The sequence below is a fragment of the Gasterosteus aculeatus genome, chromosome 16 (genome assembly GCF_964276395.1).
Source record: "Gasterosteus aculeatus chromosome 16, fGasAcu3.hap1.1, whole genome shotgun sequence".
Classification (NCBI taxonomy): domain Eukaryota; kingdom Metazoa; phylum Chordata; class Actinopteri; order Perciformes; family Gasterosteidae; genus Gasterosteus; species Gasterosteus aculeatus.
In genome coordinates, this window is record NC_135704.1 from 10325732 (window position 1) to 10345622 (window position 19891).

Sequence of the window (19891 nt, forward strand, 5' to 3'; positions counted from 1 at the left end):
ATGACGTTAACCCACACAGAAGTAATCCAGTCAGAGAGGGTGCAAAGTGGGTGGAATTTGATTTCTGTATTAATTATAACCTGATATCATCAACCTCAGCGCAGATTCAGACCCCTCCAGAGCACAGCGACCCCATGATGAGAGAGAAAATACAGTTCCCTCCGACTCCCTCCTACTGTTGTCCCTCACCCACTGAGCAGAGGAGAAAGACTATTAGAGGGCGGTGTGCAGGGATAGTCTACTCTTCAAAATAATGTCTTATACATGAGAGAAACATGCATTCTTTCCAACGTGCAGTGCATAAATGACCTAATACAAGCAACACGCAGTACATGATGTGGGCTTTTATTGTAATGGGAAGTAATGGGGAGTATGAAGTTGAAATGTATCTAATGTGAATTGTTTTAAGAGGTTTGAAATACAACAGCAGACACGTTGCATAAAGACACACAGCTTTTCTTTCATAAAGTTCTTAACAGTAAAATATAGATTCCCTGGACACAAAAGACTCGCTCGCTATTTCAGTCACAGCCTCACGTGCTCCGTCCTCCTGTGGCTAGTTATTTTGTTTTCACTGAACTCCAGTAAAATATTCTAAACTGGATGTATTGTTTCTACTCACACTCCAATATGTCTGCCTCGGAGAAAAAAAAAGGCAATTGTTGTGGCTGGACTTTAATTGCTCCATCTGTACTGCGTCCCACCGGGAGGTCGCTGCTTCTGATTCTTTCCCACATACAGGCGGGGACAGATAACTTTCACACGGAACGCCAATTGCCGCAGTGCACTCCATTAAATCAAAGAGTACACCACAAAGAGCAGCCTGTGATTCGGCTGGCCGTCACCGCTTGCACCATCAGACGTCCCCCCCCGCAGATGAGGCATGGTGCGGCACGCCGGAGCCGACTGCTACATTTACCTAAAGGATGTTTCCATCACTGGCGTGTCATCTGGAATCTGTTCCTTGATACTTTCCCTCCATTCCGAACCAATTAGCACTTGATGGTCTGCGTGAAGGAGGTTTCCACTCCAGTGAGAGCTAATCCAAATAGTCGATAAGAGCCAGGAAGTTCAGCTTGGAAATTCTCAAATGTTGCGTTTTAAGTATATTGGGAAACTTTACAAGTAAGCAGCAGTATTTTATCGTGTTTTTGTTACTGCACAGCCATGTGGTAAAGATCACATAGCGATCGATCAGCACGTAAACATCCGCTGTGTACTTTACAGTAAAGGGCAAAAATGATTGTGCATAAGGCGGATTCAAGTGCAACAGCCTCCTGCCTCCTGCTTAAGTGATACAAAGAGGGCAATTGGTGCACAAAAACTTTACTTCTTTGATGCAGTTTTCCACAGATGGAGGTGTGTTTATTTTGTGCCCCATCTTTCATGTTGGAAACACTTGATGGTTCCCTAAATGGTGACAGTGAAGCTGTTCTTTACAAAAATACATACAGACAAAATAAAGGTAAGTGGACAAAATTATTACGTCTATGACGTTTAGTCTTCTGTACTTTACCCTACAAACATACTTATTTTAAACAGAACCAGCAGTTTTGTGGCCTAAACTTAACCAAGAAGGCCTTGTTTTGTCTGGATTCCCAGTGCTGTAAACCGAAGGCATCCGGACCAAACGTCCATATGTGCTGTTGAGAACATGTTGTTTTTTATCTGCGACTGATATATTTATACATCAGCAACGGTGTACATGTTGGTCAACAAGCAGCGCAAAATTGCAAAACAAAACAGTGTCACCGCTGCATCGGCCACCAGAGAGCACTGACAAGTTGAATTTCCGACTGTAATATGTGGATGTCCCCATTTCGCCAACTATTGATATCAGTCTGAAGAATGAAATAGCGGTCGGGCCCGCAGGGTGTAGTGCGTAGTGGCACATGAGAGGTTATTTATGTTACTTGCTTTAACAATGTGGGCACAATGTGTCTTTTCTCTCTACTGTTCTCAACCGTCGGTTTTGTATTACGTTGTCACACATTGCAGCTCATATTTAGTTCAAAACTAATAATATGATTACCTTTCGAGGTGTCTAACTGTAACAGTTTTTAAAATGGTGCTCAAACAAAGATTTGTCTACGATGTCTATCGATAGGTGCTGTGGAAATGAGTTGATTATCACCTCGTTTTGACAGGAATAATGTATCATCAAAGGCAATAAAGGTGTCACCAGTGTTTGCACACAGAGATGGATGATACTTTGATGATCATGATTAAAAGCTCTATATTAACTATACACAGTATATATATATTTACTGTCCTCCCAATCATCTGACAATACTCACATGACAGTTTCCTTTGCCTCTTTTATAGTAAAGAAAGACGACTTTGTTCATTTATTTTAAAAATTGAAAATCTGAGAAAGGATTTAATTAATATGAGTCAAATATGGTTGGATCATATATTAAGAAATATTTAGTGACGTCATCACACGCAAGAGGAAAAAAAAAAGCAACGAGGCCACCGGGGATAAAAAAACAGGCTTTATGAAGTTACATCCTGATTGGCTGCAGACATACACACCCATTCGTCGCTTTCAAGGGGGGAAGCCATTTCCTCAAGGCTTTTCTCCATGTAAGTACAACATGTCTCCCATGACTTTATTTACAGTCAAAAACTCTTAAGCATGTGCATTAGAGCCGGGTATTTATCACTCCAGCCGGTTGGGTTTGAGAGGTGCTGTAACTCTTCATCTCGGTGCTCTGTAATAAGAGTGCACAAAAATGTACCGTGAGAGGAGTTTCTATGAAATCGCCTCAACTCTGGATGGCTGCTGACAGCTTGCGTGGAAGGGAAGTGCAGAGTAATGGCATTGGTAATGGGGAAAATAGGTCACCTGGGATATGAGGTGTTTGCAGGTGGAGTAAATGGAGTAAATGGAGGGATTGCTTTGGTTAAGGGGTAATGTGAATCACCAATAATGTGTGTCTAAATATGGACGGCCGTGCTGTCACTCAGGTTCAAACAAACACGACTGATCGGTCTTACACAGCAACTGACCGATTGAGGCTTTAAACTTCCCGCTTATGTCCTAATGGGAGCTCGCTTTACATTTAAATCTCATGTAGGAAATGAGATGAATCCAGCTACCTGGTTGCTTGTAAAAGACGATATTTATCGAGAGGGCCAGACGTTTATTGCCGGCCCTTTGTGCATGTTGTGGTTAATTACTGTTTCCACAGGAAATCCCTGCGTCCAGCTACGACCCTCGACTGAAACACACTGACACCAGCAGGACACCCCCACACATAGAGACACACACTATTGAATGCAGCTGCATCTCCCAGAGGGGAAAGGTTAATTTGTCCAGTTCAGAAATAAGGGTCTCTCCGTTTCTCTCAGCAGGATGATGAAAAACATGAAACCGTGCTGCTAATGAAAAGAACACTCAGGATGTGTATTATTATTCCATCAGTCTCACCTAGTGAGCCCTGGCCCGGGTCCATGTTGCAGAAAGGGGCCATGTCTTTTCCACCCTCTCCTTTCAGAGCGATCTCGTGGTAGGCTGCCACTCGCAGATTTCCTCTTCATTCATTTCCCAGGAATTTGGCTGCCATTTCCTGAGCAGAGGAGAAGGTTTGACTGGCTTCGTGCAGGGCCAAGCTGGTATTTATCCAACCACACACTGGGCTTGATTCATGTGAAACAAGCACGCCCTGTAAACAGTCTCATTACTGAAGCCCAACACTTCATTACTCAACAGGCCAAGTCACTGGCCGGAGAGGCAGCCTGAAACGGTGTAAAGCGTGGTTTGAACACATTCGCCCTACGCGTCCGCGGGGGGGGGGGGGCTGATGGATTTATCTCCGGGGTAATATGATTTTAGCATTCGACTGATGTGGTTAAGACGGCCTGAATGGTCTCTGAGAGAGCAGAGTCAAAAAGTGGCCACTGAAGGACTCGTGCTGACAACAGGCTTTCTGTGTGGAGCGTTTAGACGGGTTGAGACCAGCAGCGCCAGCACCAAACGTTGGCAAAGGACAATGCCGACTGAAAACGGAGGATTTAATCCTGTCCACGCGCTTCAGGACGTCTAATGAGGTTGTCGTTCGGTCCGGACGTGCAGCTCTCTCGACAGCCAAATGGTAACCTCGACGGCATCCACCCCTGCAGCGATGCCATCCATGTCCTCATTTCCCTTCCGCTAGCACCGTCAGCGTGACAATTTGCGATACTACAAATCAATGTAATGTAATCTGATACTTAATCTAATTGAATTGTGACAAAAACAGACATGTCATTGCCTCCTAACCACATTACGTTCATCACAGTGGGAATCACAAATTCTTTCCTAATATCCTCTGTCATTTAATCTCTTGCATTTGCACAACAGGAATCTAAGTGGGAATCATTGCCCCTCTAAATCTATTTGTCGCACCTTTCAAACTCACAGCTCTCCTCACTGTGGGTCACCTGTAATTTGTAATGGTAAATAAAGGGCAATTCATTTCCTGCAGGGCTGAGCAGTAACCCAGACTAATACTGAATCAGCCACCGATTCAAATCCATTACACACAAGGCGCCGGGCTGCTTCCGTTCATATACCTGTATTCAGCCATGAATACAACAGCAGTGGGAACAGCTGTGATAGTATAGACACAAGAGTTCACGGCCATCGGACAAAGTCAGTAAAGATCAGGGATTGAATGGGTGCAAGATGACATCCGTCAAGATAATCTTGCTGCATTGTTGCTATTCAATGATTAAATTTAGTACCGCAGTCTTTTTGTTGCAAATGCTTGGTGATTGTGAAGACTTCCGTGTGACGGTGGAACCTTTTATGTTGAGATTAACTGAATAATGGAAATGGACACGATATGTAATAAAGGATTGTAGTGAAATGAGATCGTCACAAAACTATGTAAAACATACAGTTAATGCTTTTACTGTTTCATGCCGTTACTTCTTTTGATTTTACTACGTGAAAAGTTCTTTGAATTTATTCTCCCACCTCAGCTAAACCTTTGACTATTAGAGTAAAATACTGTATTTACAGCCAAACACCTGTCTTTTTCCATTTCGTACAGTTCAGTAGCAGCGTGTCTGAGCCGAGCCATCGGGTGTCTTTGAGGAATGAGTGTCCAGTAGGATGTGGCCATAGCGCACGCCGGAATTAGGTTGCTGTCTGGCTGTATTCACCTGAGGCGAACAAATGGCGGTGTCAAGCTATCTCTGTTCATATACGCCTCCAGTCCAGAAAGGCTCCATTTTTCAGCTGGAAGCGCCCAGCCAACAACTATGGAGGGAGGTGACCCTGATGACTTCAGCGACACCGAAACCAACTGTGAGACAGAAATTGATTTCAAAAATGCAAACGTTTCCCAAGAGCTCTGTGATCTGATAAAGGCCTACGAAATGCAGTTATCCAAAACACAACCCAAAACATGGGTACATACATAAACTTTGATAACTATATAGGTATAAAGGCACAATTAGAACTAGATTCACTTTACAGCTATAGCATGAATATTTTCCACTAACCAAAAAACATTAGCAGAGTTTTTGAATAAGCAGCTCCTCATGTGAAACAAGTAAGGCGGACATTGACCCGTCACTTCAGCAGGAGTGGAGCTGGTGTATGAACGCATGCTCCAAGTCAAACCACAGTGTTGCTATTATAGCAAAGAAAGGATTACGACAGGCTTCATCGGACCTTCTGATCTCGAAGTACGACTGCTTTTAGTTTAGAGTTTAATGCAGTTTTTCAAAAAATGTTCTCGTGTCTCCAGGTTTCTTTTTGGAGCTGCGAGCGCAGATGCAATTTCCCACCTTGTGTTTACAGCTCTGGTCCCGGCAACAAGAGGAGGACGAGCAAAAAGAGAGAGAGGTCTTTTGGGTTTCAGATTAACTGAATGGACGCGTGACTGTTTAGTTTCCATAACTATAAAAATACATTTATGGAAAACGTTCCCACAGAACGTTTTCTATCTTCTAACTTTTCTATCTTTCTTTCTTTGTCTCAAAATGAGGCCTGACCTGTAATGTTTCGGGCGATGTAATTGTACCACACAGGATGGAGTCAGGTTGTCTTGCAGTGTTTTGGGGTTCCCTCTGTGCCTGGCCAGCAGAGGGAGCGGTTCCTGCAGGGCTCCAGCTTCATTGTCATGGCCGGCCTTCTGTCTGGGGCCGCTGCTGCTGGCTTCCCTGACAGCCTTAAATCACATAGATAGAGTGAGAGAGAGAAGCATCTGCATTCCACTAAAGTTGTTCCCTCCTGCTGCAGTCACGTACAGAACCCGGAATTCATTCACAATAGAAAAGTTAAGTGAACAGTTCTTATTTCAAGTCACATTCAGTGGAAGTCTCCATTAAAAAGTAAGTAGTGATTAGAAATTTTCACTGCAGGGATTTTCATTTTGTGATTACATGTTCTATTATTTTTGTTATTCATACATTTTTATTTGTACCTAATTTATACTCGTTCAAAACATATTCAAAACAATTGTTGCTTTGTTGTTTTTTGCACATTGTTTTGCACAAGGTGCATGAATCATTTCCAGTTTGAGTTCCTGTGTGTTTCTGGGGATTTAAGACACTGCAGCAGCCAATGTTTTTGAAGCTAGAGAAGACAGTTCAGTCCACCACAAGGTGGTGCTAGAAGAGGAGATTTGGATCTGTTTGCATCCACCTGAAAGGCTGAAATTGTATGTTCTTATTGTGCTCTCTATAAATCTAATACATGCTGCGTGTAACCTGATGTGTTTCTGATTGGACCCATATGAATCCTGACTCCAACTGTGTAACCAGGTTATTAATCTGCTCTTCTGCCACAACCTTCTTCCTGCCTTCGTCGAAGGAACAAAGGCAGACGAGCAGCTCCATTGGCCATGTGTGTCTTATGAACAACAACAACATTTACTGCCTCTTGAAGGACAGGATACACGGAGCCCAGGGAGAAAACAGAGAAACTGGGCCGGAATGGTGGTGGCGAACAATGCAGGAGGGCGGCTGCCAGGTTTTATGGTCTGGGATCGTGCTCCCAACCCCCACAGCCAGGTCCCCCTTCCTTCCTGCAATGTACTGTAGTTTACACTTGAGCCACCATGAACCACGTTTGGTTGAAAGAAGCCAGTCAGAACAATGAAACAATGAGAGCATGCACTGTAGAGAGAGGTGCCTTTTCTCACCTTAACTCAAACCATCCGTCCTTCAGTGTCACATGTTCATGTGATATTTATGTGTTTTGTTTTCATTCGAAAATGCATGTGAATTATCCTGTTTTTCTGCAGTGAACATAATTGGATCAGTTTGTGTGCATTGATGTTTCTGAAAACACAGGAGTATTTAGAGTTAGATGAATAAAATAAATAACACATATATGTTTTGATTTCTTTAGGTACAACCTTTCTGTCTGGGACTTGTAGTTTTTATTCTTTTGTGTGGAGGGTGACCTCAACCTGATAAAACATATGGAAACAAGAAGAAACCTGTGAGAGGCTCATGACAGCAGCGGCTCTTTGACGGGTTACAATAACAACATAACACATACATGCACACGCAGACTATGGAGGGACCTTAACAGCTGGAGCTGCGGTCATCCGTCAGTATTGGGTTTGATATTAGCGGCGGCTCCCTGGTGGATCATTGACACACATGACAAACCCGTCTGAGGGAGTTATAGAGCCGCCACGTCCTCCACCACCTGACACTTACTCATGTGACATCCGTCCAATCACGGGCACGGGTTAAATTTAACAACCCAATTCTAGTAAAGTCAGACTACTGTGGCTGCTAATGGCATTTGCTATTAAAGCCATAATTAAAAAATGGCATTGCTCTTTTTCACGACAGAATTCTGCAGATGAAACTGAAATTTGTTGAGAGGATCTAATGGACAACTTGCATATTAACACCCCACTTTGCCGGAGAGAATGATGTGTGCTCCCCGCAACAGAAAACAATACCTGGCAACACAGACGTTTACAACTCCAACTATATGACTGCAATAAAAAGCGCAGCAAATGAGCCATTTTGGAACCCCCGAGCCAGATGTTGAGTGAGCGGTGTGCGTAATAAGGCTTAATGAAGGGTTGGAGTCACCAAAGTGTCCGGGGAATGAGAGGGAATAAACACAACATAAACAAGTCCTAAAAACTGAATTCTCCAATACGAAACATGCTGCTTGTACGCGTTCCAGACTGGATGGATTAAGATTTGTTTCACAGGAACTTTGGGATGAGTTTATATTATTATTAAGACGTTATCTGGCCTGTGAAGTATCCTACTTGGTATTGTTCAGAGCCTCAGTATGAGCTCTGTGTAGGGTCTGCACCGGACCACCGGGTTTTCAAGGTGACATTATCCACACTGAAAGGAGGCTTCCTGCTCTGGGAGCCTCTCAGGTTTACAACTTCCTTCTTGTGCCGACAATCCCACCAAAATACGTGTAAGGTTGTTGAACGAGAGTGATGATGCGCCGCACAAGTGGGAAACGCTGCACTCCTGAGACAACGCTTGTTTTTTTTTTTTTTATAATACTGAGGTGAAACCAAATCGTCCACTGCGAGCCTGCGCTCACCACCGGCGAGATTAAAACCACACAGCACTCTCCATGTGCTCGTTTGCTGCAGCCGCACTTGGCTCTCAGAGGATGGTGATGCAGGACAATGCTGAAAATACTTTCACGCAGCCCCTCACAAGCCGGAGGGGAGGTCACAGCCTCCTTCACACTGAGATAACATTTCCTTATCAGCCCTCTGTTGAAAAGAAGTGCTTGATGTTTGTGCGCCCAAGAAAGGTGGAGGCAGTAAATCAAGTGCGCAGTGAAAGTTGCCGTAACTTATTCTTTTATTATCCTCTCATTTGAACGCGCTAATGACGGCGCTGTAGCACACGGGCCAGAGCGCCGGATTCCTGTTGCAAGACATTACTTTTGTGTGGCACGAAAGCTGCATCGACAGCAAAACGTGACGTGGACGGACGTTGTCGTCTCCTCGCGTTGAGCCGGCCTCCCGCGCACGGCGAATTAGGACAGGAGTTGTTCTGGAGAACTCGCAACAAGACATAACAAATGACGGAAAGGTTAAGAGACACTGATTGCCGCACGGAGGTGCACTCACTTAAAGTGATGCATTGCTGGATTGCTTTCCTATTGGGCAGAACGTCTATTCAGTGTGACGGCTGTAGGCTCAGTGTGTCAGCAAAGAGACTCGGGCTTTACGCGTGGGTGTGAGCGGTGTCACAAGGTATTTGTTCTGCTGGACTTTTTCATTTTTTTTTTTTCATGTTAGACTTGTGATGTTAGGCTGGAGCTTCATCATGTGTCCATTTTACCGCATCAAAGACACAAACCATGGGTCTTCAGAGACGCACACATAGCACAGCACGTCAAATTAGTTCTGTTCAATAAGGGTTAGAATGAATGCACACATGAAAAGGAAGTAAAGGGGAAAAATTAGGTGTGCTTCCATAAACTGTTTGTATATTCTTTCCACCGAAGGGTCAGTCACTTATTTCCAAAGCAGACCAGAAGTATTGTTTCAGAGGTCATGAGCTGCTCACATTGCAATGACCACAAGATAACCTTTGTTACGTGTGAACATTCTGCTGATAGATTTGTGTTTGGTCATGTATCACTGAAACAATGTATTTATGAACATGTTCAGGACTGTTAAATGTGTTGTTAAATATATGTTGAGTTCTGTGGGACCGTTAAATGTATGCATTTAAGGGTTGATGTGATATTTTATTAAATTTGTACATTTATTTGAAGGACATTAGTGCTGCAAAAGCAAGTAAACAAAGACAGCTAGACATGTATTCATGCTATTCATAAGGTACCTTGCATGATGATAAAATGACATATTCTGTCACTGTTAGATTAAGGCGCATGTCCTGCAGGAAAAGTATTGAACCAAGTAGACATAAAGGGCACTTAAATGTAGTCACACTCAGTAGTACATCACACAAGACGTGATTTGCCTTCAAAGCTGATACACGACTAATATCGTTAGCTTACTTTTGGTCTCTGCCCCACCGTAAACACCCAAACCATTGCAAAATGCCACAGAATGACCTTGGCTCTGTCCGGCCAATCCCGTGCAAATGTGTCGGATCAAGCCACTGGGTGTGAAGTGACCAATGCTGTGCCAGAGAGATTAGCCAGAGCCGAGAGTGAGTGTCCAGTCGGCCGGGTCAAGACATCTCAGTGAGACACACAGCACAGCAAATGGCCCGCTGTCTGTCTCACATTACCACTGTCAACGAAGAGGCCGAGCAGCTTTTCACCGACACCTACGGCAATTTCTGTGTAGCAAGCAGACACACAAACACACACACACACACACACACACACACACACACACGGGAACAGTGTGCAGGAAGTGCCTCAACAACACAACGTTTCTAACATTTTCCCTTTCTGGGTCAACTAATCAATGATAGTGAATAAAATCTCTCTCTTTCTAGTAAACATTACACTGACAAACGGGGCGTGTTTTCATTTTGTCTGACACCCTCAGACCCTTTACACATGTATATGAAAGTTCTGACGCAAACCATAAAACTGATACACTTGTTAAGTGAGTTTCTATAAGCGGGCCCCAACATAAACCGCAGTATGCCACTAATGCGTAGGTCACAGCTGAAATGACTGCCAGAGTTTTTAGTAGCCTTGTAAATATTAAAGTAAGCTTGTAAAGTTTCATAAAGTGCTGACATCTCTAACAGCTTATTTATTTCACTGTCATATTGGAAAAAACAACAACAATGCCGCTCATGTGAAACGCTTTGCAGATTGACAAGTCGTTACTGTGCTCAGAGTGTTTATCTGTGTGTTGTGGCTCACGCGCACGGCTGTCTGGTGGTGTGTAACAGCGGGCGGAGGGTTTGTGTCTGTGTCGACTCTGACACTGTGAATTACCACTAGAGGGCAAAGCAGCTCCAAAAATGTCTCAAGACTCAAGACGGCATCAGTTATTTCTGACTGCTGAGATGTTGGAGATGAAAATAAGAGTATGGTTGGCAGATCATTCATTCCAAAGGGTGTAAATTACTAATTACAGCATGTAATATACAACACATAAATCCTCAAAATAATGAATGTTTGTTACAGGAACCAGCCAATGCATTTTCCCCAATGAGACCTGCACATCAATCTAGCCTAATGGCTAATTTTTGAGGAGGAATAATCTCTTTTCATTTTAAATTATACATGACGGCCCGTTTGTAACGCATGCTGCTGCCGTGTGATAGGTTAACCTCTTGTTGGGGCGCTAAATCTTTCCGGCAGCCGGTTGAAGTTGAGTGAAAACGGGATTGTTGGCCTACAAATAAGACGACATACATCCTTCACGGGCACAGAAAGGTGGTGAGATGTATTGTATTGAGTGCTTCCTGTCTTGGAGGGATGTGCCTTGGCTCCGGTGTGGAGCCGCTGGATCCGCTGGTCTGCAGCTGCTGCTCCGCATCATGTGCTGCTCCCCTTGGCCGTGCTGCGCTCCACAGAGAGCCTCGGCCCCTGCGAGTAGGGGCCTCAGGCCCCGCAGCCACCTGGGCCACAGGGGGAAGGAATGCGCCGACTTAATGGTACCGTAAATCAGAGCAGCCACACGGCGACCCCCCCATATCCCTCTAGACCCCCCCTTTGCCATTGGACGACGCCGTTCCTCCCAAAAGCTCGGCCCACTCTGAACTCAGGCCCCTCCACGAGGGCCGCGTGGAATCGGAAGTACGCGGATCCACTCGCAATCCGCTCTGCGCGACCACGCTGCCGGTTGCCGCACTTCTCCCGTAACCTCTGCAGAGGTCGAGGAGGTCGCAGCGAGGCAAGACAGAGAACAGGAGGGTTGAAATCGAGTGCGAGGAGATCTGCCCCCCCTCTCAAGGCTGATGGGAAGCTAGTTGGGGGCGCGTTGGGGCTGAGCACTGAGGCAGACTGCCATAAGTGACTGCAGCTGCTGCTGCTGAGGCCTTGAAGTTGGCTACAATAACATCCAGCCAAGCCAGGCAGATGACAAGGTGTGAGGGAGCCTGTTTGTTTGAATCCCGCATAGGTGTCAATTCAAAAGAGACACTCTGCGGGTGAGATATTTAGTTAGTGAATCAAGATAGCAGTGATTTTATAGCATATCTACTCGTGCATCAACTGTCTATGGATGGATTCATGTACTCATAAAAGGTTTCATGCAAAAATATTCTACATATTGTGTTTTTGACAGTTATACGTCTGCGCCAACTATCAGAAAGGATTGGTAGTATCACTTTGGCTGTAACACAACTTGTTATGCAGTAACGTGTGTCAGCTGCGTAGTATTGCTGTTGTTCTATACTTTTGTCTTATTCTAAATGATCTCACAGGGAGATATTTCAATTCACTCTATCGAGACCAACTGAATCGAGGCGCAGTTGCTGCAGCAGCAGAGAGGTCGGTGGTGAAAGAAGCTTCATCCTTCTCCCCGGGACTAACTTCAGCATGCAGTGTGAGACAGGACTAATGACAGTCATCTTAATGATGTTGACACTCCCACCAGCGCCAGCCAGCGTACAGTAATGAGGGGAGGTAAATAGCAGGTAGCTGACAACGCGGCTGCCTCCGCTGCCACACAACTAATGATCCCTTTCACACCCCCTGAACATACTTTGTAAAGATGACAGCACACAGTTTAGGAGGGTAAATCCTGCCTTTCTTGCACCTTCACTCCACCTGTCAGGGGAGAACACCTCTGTTAAAACATGATACACTATGAAATCTATACCTCTGTAATGTCCTCCTGGATTCCGCAGATCAGAAATGGGGGGCAGGATCAGATTTGATCTTTCAAACCAGTAAGCTCGGTTTATCGTGTAAAGCCCAGTGAGTAGAGCATTAATTCAGAAGTGCACGTTTATAGACTCTATTACAAATGCATCGACTTCGGTTGAGGGAGCACTCCTGCACAAATGCATTCGCGAGGGGGTTGGGATACATTTTAGTGTTGTTGTTGTATCAAAACCTCAATCCAGTTTTCGATTTGTATGCAGATGACTGCTGCCAGACATGTCACTTATCCATTTTATAGCATCCTACTTCCATCCGTAACATATCAGTCCTGTGAGCGGAAAGAATTAAGCGAAACCCGAAAGTAATCTGATTCCGTGGAAGAAAAAAAAGAAAGGAAAGTCTTTGGGTTTACCTGCTGTGCTCCTCTCCCATCCGAGGGTGTGTTGTCTGCGTGACCCCGGTCTGAACCCCAGAGTGAAAAATTCATTCACCTCAGGAGCGTCTGTACAGCATGTGAAGATTGATGCGTGTGGCAGAACACATGAGTAATGATGTCAACAGTCATCGAGGCAACAGCGGCCGTTATTATCATCTCTAGCATGAAATGACACAGGCCCTAATCTGATCCCTAAACATCCTATCGCAGCGAACCCAGAGCACTGGGCTCACGGAAAATGATTTACATACTGAGATCATCGGGACCGGGAGATCCGTCGTATTAATGGCTTCCCTCAACGAAAATGATCTCCGTGTAACGGCAGCGTATCACAGGTAGAGGACATGGTAGATGTTCTGCCCGGCAGCATGTGATGTCTCATATGATGAGCATCTGGTGGTCGTGCCTGAAGCCACTAAGCATAGGAAAATGCATGATTCTGAGCCAGCAGCTGAGGTCGCGAAAGCCAAACCGTGACACTTCCTATAAGCAGGTATCATGGATCACTGGGGGAAAAACACAACAGGCCAACAGGCCTTTAGAACGGATGCAGATAACTGCAGTGTTTTATATATTTTACATGTTGTGATGCAAACAAACCTTCCTTAAAATCAGTGATTCTCAACTGGTGGGTCGCGGACCCGTTTTTTAATGGGCCTTTGCCTGGGAAAATAGAAATTAGAATTAACAGCTGGCGGTTTTGGTTTTTCATCAAACTTGTTTTTGTGTTGGCATACGTATTCTGTCTCCATACTATCCCAGGTTCAAACTGCACCATATTTCCATTAAATCAATTTGAGAAGTTGAGAATGTTCCTCGATTTGGGTCGCGGGTTGTCATTAAGGGGTGATGGTGGGTCCCGGAGCCGGACCAGTTGAGAACCGCTGCTTTAAATGATATTGGTCATTTAATGTTGTGTTTTTTCAAGTTACCCGATATTTTCAGCTCAGCTTCCTGCAACAACTTGATGACCAAACACCCTAACCCTAACCCTAACCCAGTCACAGCCAAACCTCATGCTCACATTGTGACCAGGTTTCATTTGTGTGTGTGTGTGTGTGTGTGTGTGTGTGTGTGTGTGTGTGTGTGTGTGCGTGCGTCTGACTGTGTGTGTGTGTGTGTGTGTGCGTGCGTCTGACTGAGACAGACTGAGGGATTCGCCATGGCGATGGACGAGATGGGGGGTGGGGTTTCTATCAACACAGTGTCTGTAGAGGTCTCTCTGACCCTCCTGTGAACTTTCAGGGGGTCGCAGAGGCCACCGCAGGGGTCAGAGGTCAGCATTCATGCTCATCACAAACAATGCACGTCTTTGCCTACAGCACAGAGAGAAGACAGTCGCCACAGGCTGCTCAACTGAGCCACAATGTAGTTGTGCAAAAACATGCTTTGATTACATGTCTGCCTTGAGTATTCATTCAATTCCTCACTACGTTTTGGTTCTCCTCAAAAATGAACCAATTCAGTGTTTATTTATTGTGTTTCATACAGAAGTTGGATTATTATTTTTATTATTACATATGTACTGATGTTAAAAATACATATGAATAACTTTAATTAGATCATGTTTGCGACATGCATTGTAACATTTTGACTAAAATACACCACGACACTCACTATTTCAGCATAGCGATTGTGAGTATTTATACTGTACACGTATATGGGTAGATACACATATATAGATCTATATATCTATACATATATAGATATATAGACATATATGCATATATAGATATATAGACATATAGGCAATATGTCTGTATATGTCTATATATACATAGATTTCATAGAATAGAATTTACTTCAATTTAACATGTATGTATGAGTTTTATTTCTTTCATTTTGATTTAATTTAATTGATTTTTAATTGGTCTTTATCCCTTTTGTACTTCGCTATCGCAATATGCATATTATCAGTCTTAAATGTAACTTATTTTGAACTGGATCACATTGATTTAATATGTATGGCTTGACAACATTTGAACATATCTACTGCTGTACAAAACAAATATAAGAGCAACCATTTCGTCTTGGTTGCTTCGTCTAAGGCTATACAGGGTTGTAAGAAAAACAATACTAAGAGAAAAGCAATAAATTGTGTCAGCATTATGAGTCCTCCAACTTCTACACCTTGTATCATTGTACAAATAATTATCCCAGCATCGATAAATCACTGCATGGTCATGTAAATGTGAAAGACTGATCCAAACCCCGTATGGGCTGGTGGGTGGTAAATTGCCATGTCAGCACAGGGCTTTGCTGAGAAAGGAGTGCAGAGATGTCCATGTTGTCCTTGCAGGCAACATGTGCACCTGCTCTTCAGTTTCCAGCCCTGAAAGGCGACGGATCCGGAGCCGCTGACCAACATGGGGAGGAACATAAGGCTCATCGTCAGGTCTGCTGCCGCGCTGAAGAGTGGGCTGACAATGAAGAGACAGAAGGACGCCAAAGGGATGCGTCTGTTGCGGAACGGTAGGAGTGACTAGCTCAGCTTTGCATGGCCCAGTCGTATGTCCCCCCTTGTGTCCCTGCGAAACGCTGAGCAGCAGGAAACCAACATACCAGAACAGACACTCCCAGCGGTGCAACCGCTCCACAACAACACAACAGCACATCCCACTATCACAGCCGGTCCTGGAAATATGAACATCTGCACATGAGAGCACATAGATAAACTTGCTGTAGAGTAAACCCTTCAATTCACATTGTTTAGCTCTATTGAAAGAGGCTGAATTCCTCAAAAAGAATTAGAAAGCCATAAGATGCTTCCTGTCATTTGTGGGTGTTTCATCTATTGCAGTGATCAGCGTATGAACACATTTTCCATAACGTGAGCAGCACAGGCTTGTAATTCGGCTCTAAACCACTAGGGGGACAAGCTCCCCACACCAGACGGCTGCTGATGTATGCAGCAGGTCTAACTGCAACTATCCCTGATCAGCAGACCTCCCTCTGCTCTGTAATCCACCGGTCTAAATGAACCAGTCCACCTCCGCTGGATTATCATGATGTAAGGCTCATCTAATTGGATTCTCTGCAGAGTAAGGACTTGTTAATGTAATGCGTTATCTTTTCTCTTGATTTCTTCTTGCAGCATCTGGGAGATGTTGTCATTCCAATGATAAACACCATTTCACTTTAGCCTTTATTACTATAAACCGTGTGCGAGAAATGGAGATAAATGAGCGTGAACCCCAGAGCTCTGATCTTCTACTATAAGCTTTCACCTCCTGTGTACCCCCCCCCCCCCCAACACTGTGCCAGCGGCCTCGCCCGCTTTATGGGAGACGCACCAGCTAACAAATGAACAGCAGGATTACACACTTTGAGCAGGGTGGAAAAGCATTTTTAGGACCACACATCGAGGAAAAGATACGCTCTGATGTTTGACTGTCTGGCTTTTGTAATCCTTAAATTGCTCAGTGAAATTACCATTGTGCGTGAACTGCACCTTTACCCATACATTACACTACGGTTGTGCGCTTACTGGTTCTCTTTGACACGTTTATGAAAGAGGATATTCATCTTAAAATACAGTACTATGATGAACTGATGCTCCCCCATCTTTTTAGGGACTGCGTGTTTGATCGGACACTGATACAGTGCGGGAGATATGAGGAAACAGTGAAACGTACAGGGACACAACGGGTGAGTGATTGTATTTTAAATAGGCTTCACATCTGTTTTTTCGCTGGCTGGAATGTCAGAATAACATTCTCTTAATGTCCCGGTGTGACTCCTGACCCAATGCCCCACTGGCTCAAAACCCTAGACGTACATGTAGGAAACCACCTCGCTGCTCCCAACACGACTGTCCAGTGCCACAGACAAAATCATCTTTAAACATCGCAAATCATATTGGAATCTAATAAGAGCGACAATTTTTTGGCCCACCTTAACCTGCTGGTGAACTCTCTAGTTAATACGCAGCGGTTATTATTTTACCATCAATCAACGGCGAGGCAGGCCGGGTGCTCCCTCACCTCACAGCACCGCCTTGCAATCTAATTGTGCCAGAGCTTCATCAGTTTGCAGAACAATCAATTCCTTCTCTATGGCTCGATTCAGGCAGCCGTGCACTAGACCGCTGCACAGCCTCTAATGTGAGCCCCGTCGTCCAGGCCCCCCTAACCAGAGAGCCAGCAGGCAGCTCGGTTGGCCTGAAGGGCCCTGGCTCCAAACCTGTGTTCCATCATGGGTTTTTCTGCGGTATCTCTCGTGACAGGTCGAGTCTCTCCGCGTAGCTTTGAAAATCAAGATGTGGCGAGAATGTGATGAGACCCTTGAGGAAGTGACTGAACTTTTGAACCGGCGTGCGGGGACAGTCGGGGGCCATACAGACAATATTAAGTGGCCTACTGCCACAGAGCTGTCACTAATGGGGTAAACATTGACATACGAGCGCAGTCTCAAACAACCATTCATCTGGGCAAGTTCGCTAACCTTGAAAGGAGGCAACATCCTCCTGTCGAGGAAAATTCAAAACAATAGAGAATTATTTTCCTGCACACATATAAGAGGAATCACTTGATGCATGGGCCCCGAAACCACATGTAGTCCTTCTTAAAAGTTGTGTCTATTACAGTGCGATAAGTGCACACCTGTCCCAGAAAGAACTCATTTGTATTTGAATGACAAACTTTTCCATCCTGTTTTGAAAAAAAATGTTTTATGGATGTGCTTGTCAAGAAAACGTTTTGTATTCATTTATTTTTTTAAATTCCTGCAAGAATCTCACGGTAATGACGCGACATAATGGAGCAACCCTTTGATGTGTATCAGAAACCTAAATTGTTGCCTTTGGGTTTTCACGCAGTGCGGTAAACTTATTTGTTACACGTGTGTCACTGCTGAAGATGAAGACATATGGCGCATTTAAAGTTGCTAACAATACCAATCAATAATCATGACTGTCTCAGTATCGTCATATTTCATAAATCAGCTCCATTGGCTCGAGATGACAGTGATCATTCTCTACAGTCGCAGCATGAATTCATGCAAATAATCCTTTTAAGGCGGTCCTCTGCGCTGACCAAATTGACATGCATTATTTTAAGGGGGTTATAAGTGCTTTAATACTCTATTGAAGATAAAGTACTTACTGCTTTAGATGTAAAACAATCCTTCACTTCTTGTGGCAGCAACAGTAAAGAGACACATTTCAGATTTACCTGCAAGTGGGAAACATTTCCAACCTCTTCTACTCATCTATTCAGTGGTTTACGGTTAAACCCAACACTAATCCAACATCCTACAAGTGTTTTTTTTTTTTTTTTTAATTCAAGCTACTTAGACCAACGTGTCTGCATGTCAAGGAGTTACTATTTAGCCGTAGATTTATGTTTAAGAGCACATCGGGATCCCCCGCTTGGCAAACTGTGTTGGTTCCCAGCCAAAGCTATCCGTAAAACACACACCCACACACACACACACACACACACACACACACACACACACACACTTTGAATCAGAGCGGCGCGCCGAGCCTGAAAACAACCCGGCGGTTGTCACAGAGTGTGCTTTTTTCTTATATTTTTTTCTAAATGAAGGAAATGCTCACACCAGCGCCGAGCGCCACGTGGAGGTCAAGCCTTCCTCTCAAATGCAGTAAGTGTCGACGGACGACGGTGTAAATGAACGGGCCCTGGCGTAAACGCACAACGCCTCACCGACACGTTCACGCACCAAAAACAACACAGGGGCTCTTCCCCGTGCTGCTACACAAAGCACAATTGAGAGTGATGTGTGCTGCAGTCAGGCAAAGGTTGAAGTAACGTGGGAAAAAAAGCACAAGCGCACGACCGCCGAGAGGCGTTCGGCAGGAGGGCGATCCGTCACCGGACTCTTTGCCGGGCTGTGACAGAGCAGCTAAAAATGACAATGTAATAGCTGGGGTGACATTTTGTTTAAAAACCTGATGACAGAATGATCCCATGTGTCTGTAACTGTAGCTGCCGCCGGTCCAGGAGTCAGCCATCATTCTCTGCTCAGCCACTGTCTGTCTGGTCGGTCGGCGGGGGCGCTGCTCGTAATGGGCTACGATGAGTTTCTGTGACTTACGATAGGATCTCCCGTGTCAGCCCGTGTCACGCAAATATTTATGTCAAGTAGGAGCACTTGAGCGTGCGAGCACGTGCTTTAATAGATGTGAATTCCCTGCTGGTGCCGGAACTGTTTCTGAGGCAGTGGCCTACTTCCTCTCCCACTCCCCAGGTCTGACCACCAGCGCCGTGCCAGGGCACTGGCCCCTCTTCCTCTGAGAGATCCTGTGATTGAGAGCGCTGAACATGGTGTTTACTTTGGCCGCACCTCAGAGAGAGGCAGATGGAGGAGAGAGAGAGAGAGATGGGGCAGAAATAGACAGATAAAGAAAGAGCAGGAGACGAGCTGGCAGGCAACAGTCTTAACGGGCAACAATCACAGCATTGATGTTGCTGGAAAACAACATTCAAACATGCGGCAAGTGGCCAAAGACATATACAGACATAATATGATCTAATAGCATCAAGCACAGTGTAAGTTTGGGGTTGAGTCAGCTGTATTTATTCACTGTTGCAAGAAGGCATTTAAAGGGAATTGTGAGTGTTGATAAATACTAGTTCTGTCTCCCCCCCATTGTGAGGGAGCGATCGAAGTGGTGAACCCTCTCTTTCATCCTCTTCCATTGCCTGTGGCTTTCCAGAGCGTCAACATTCTTCCACTTATCTTTATAGCCATTAGCGCTGTCAGCCTCCCTGCTTCTC

The 19891-nt window shown here is 44.8% G+C and overlaps 1 long non-coding RNA gene across 1 annotated transcript; it reads right to left on the reverse strand.

Moving 5' to 3' along the window:
* Positions 1-2564: 2564 nt before the first annotated feature.
* Positions 2565-3573, reverse strand: LOC144388720 (uncharacterized). Its single transcript, XR_013452943.1, has 2 exons — positions 3434-3573; positions 2565-2714 (listed from the first exon to the last, which is right to left on the reverse strand). It is a non-coding gene; the product is annotated as an uncharacterized LOC144388720 (long non-coding RNA).
* Between the last annotated feature and the right edge of the window lie 16318 nt (positions 3574-19891).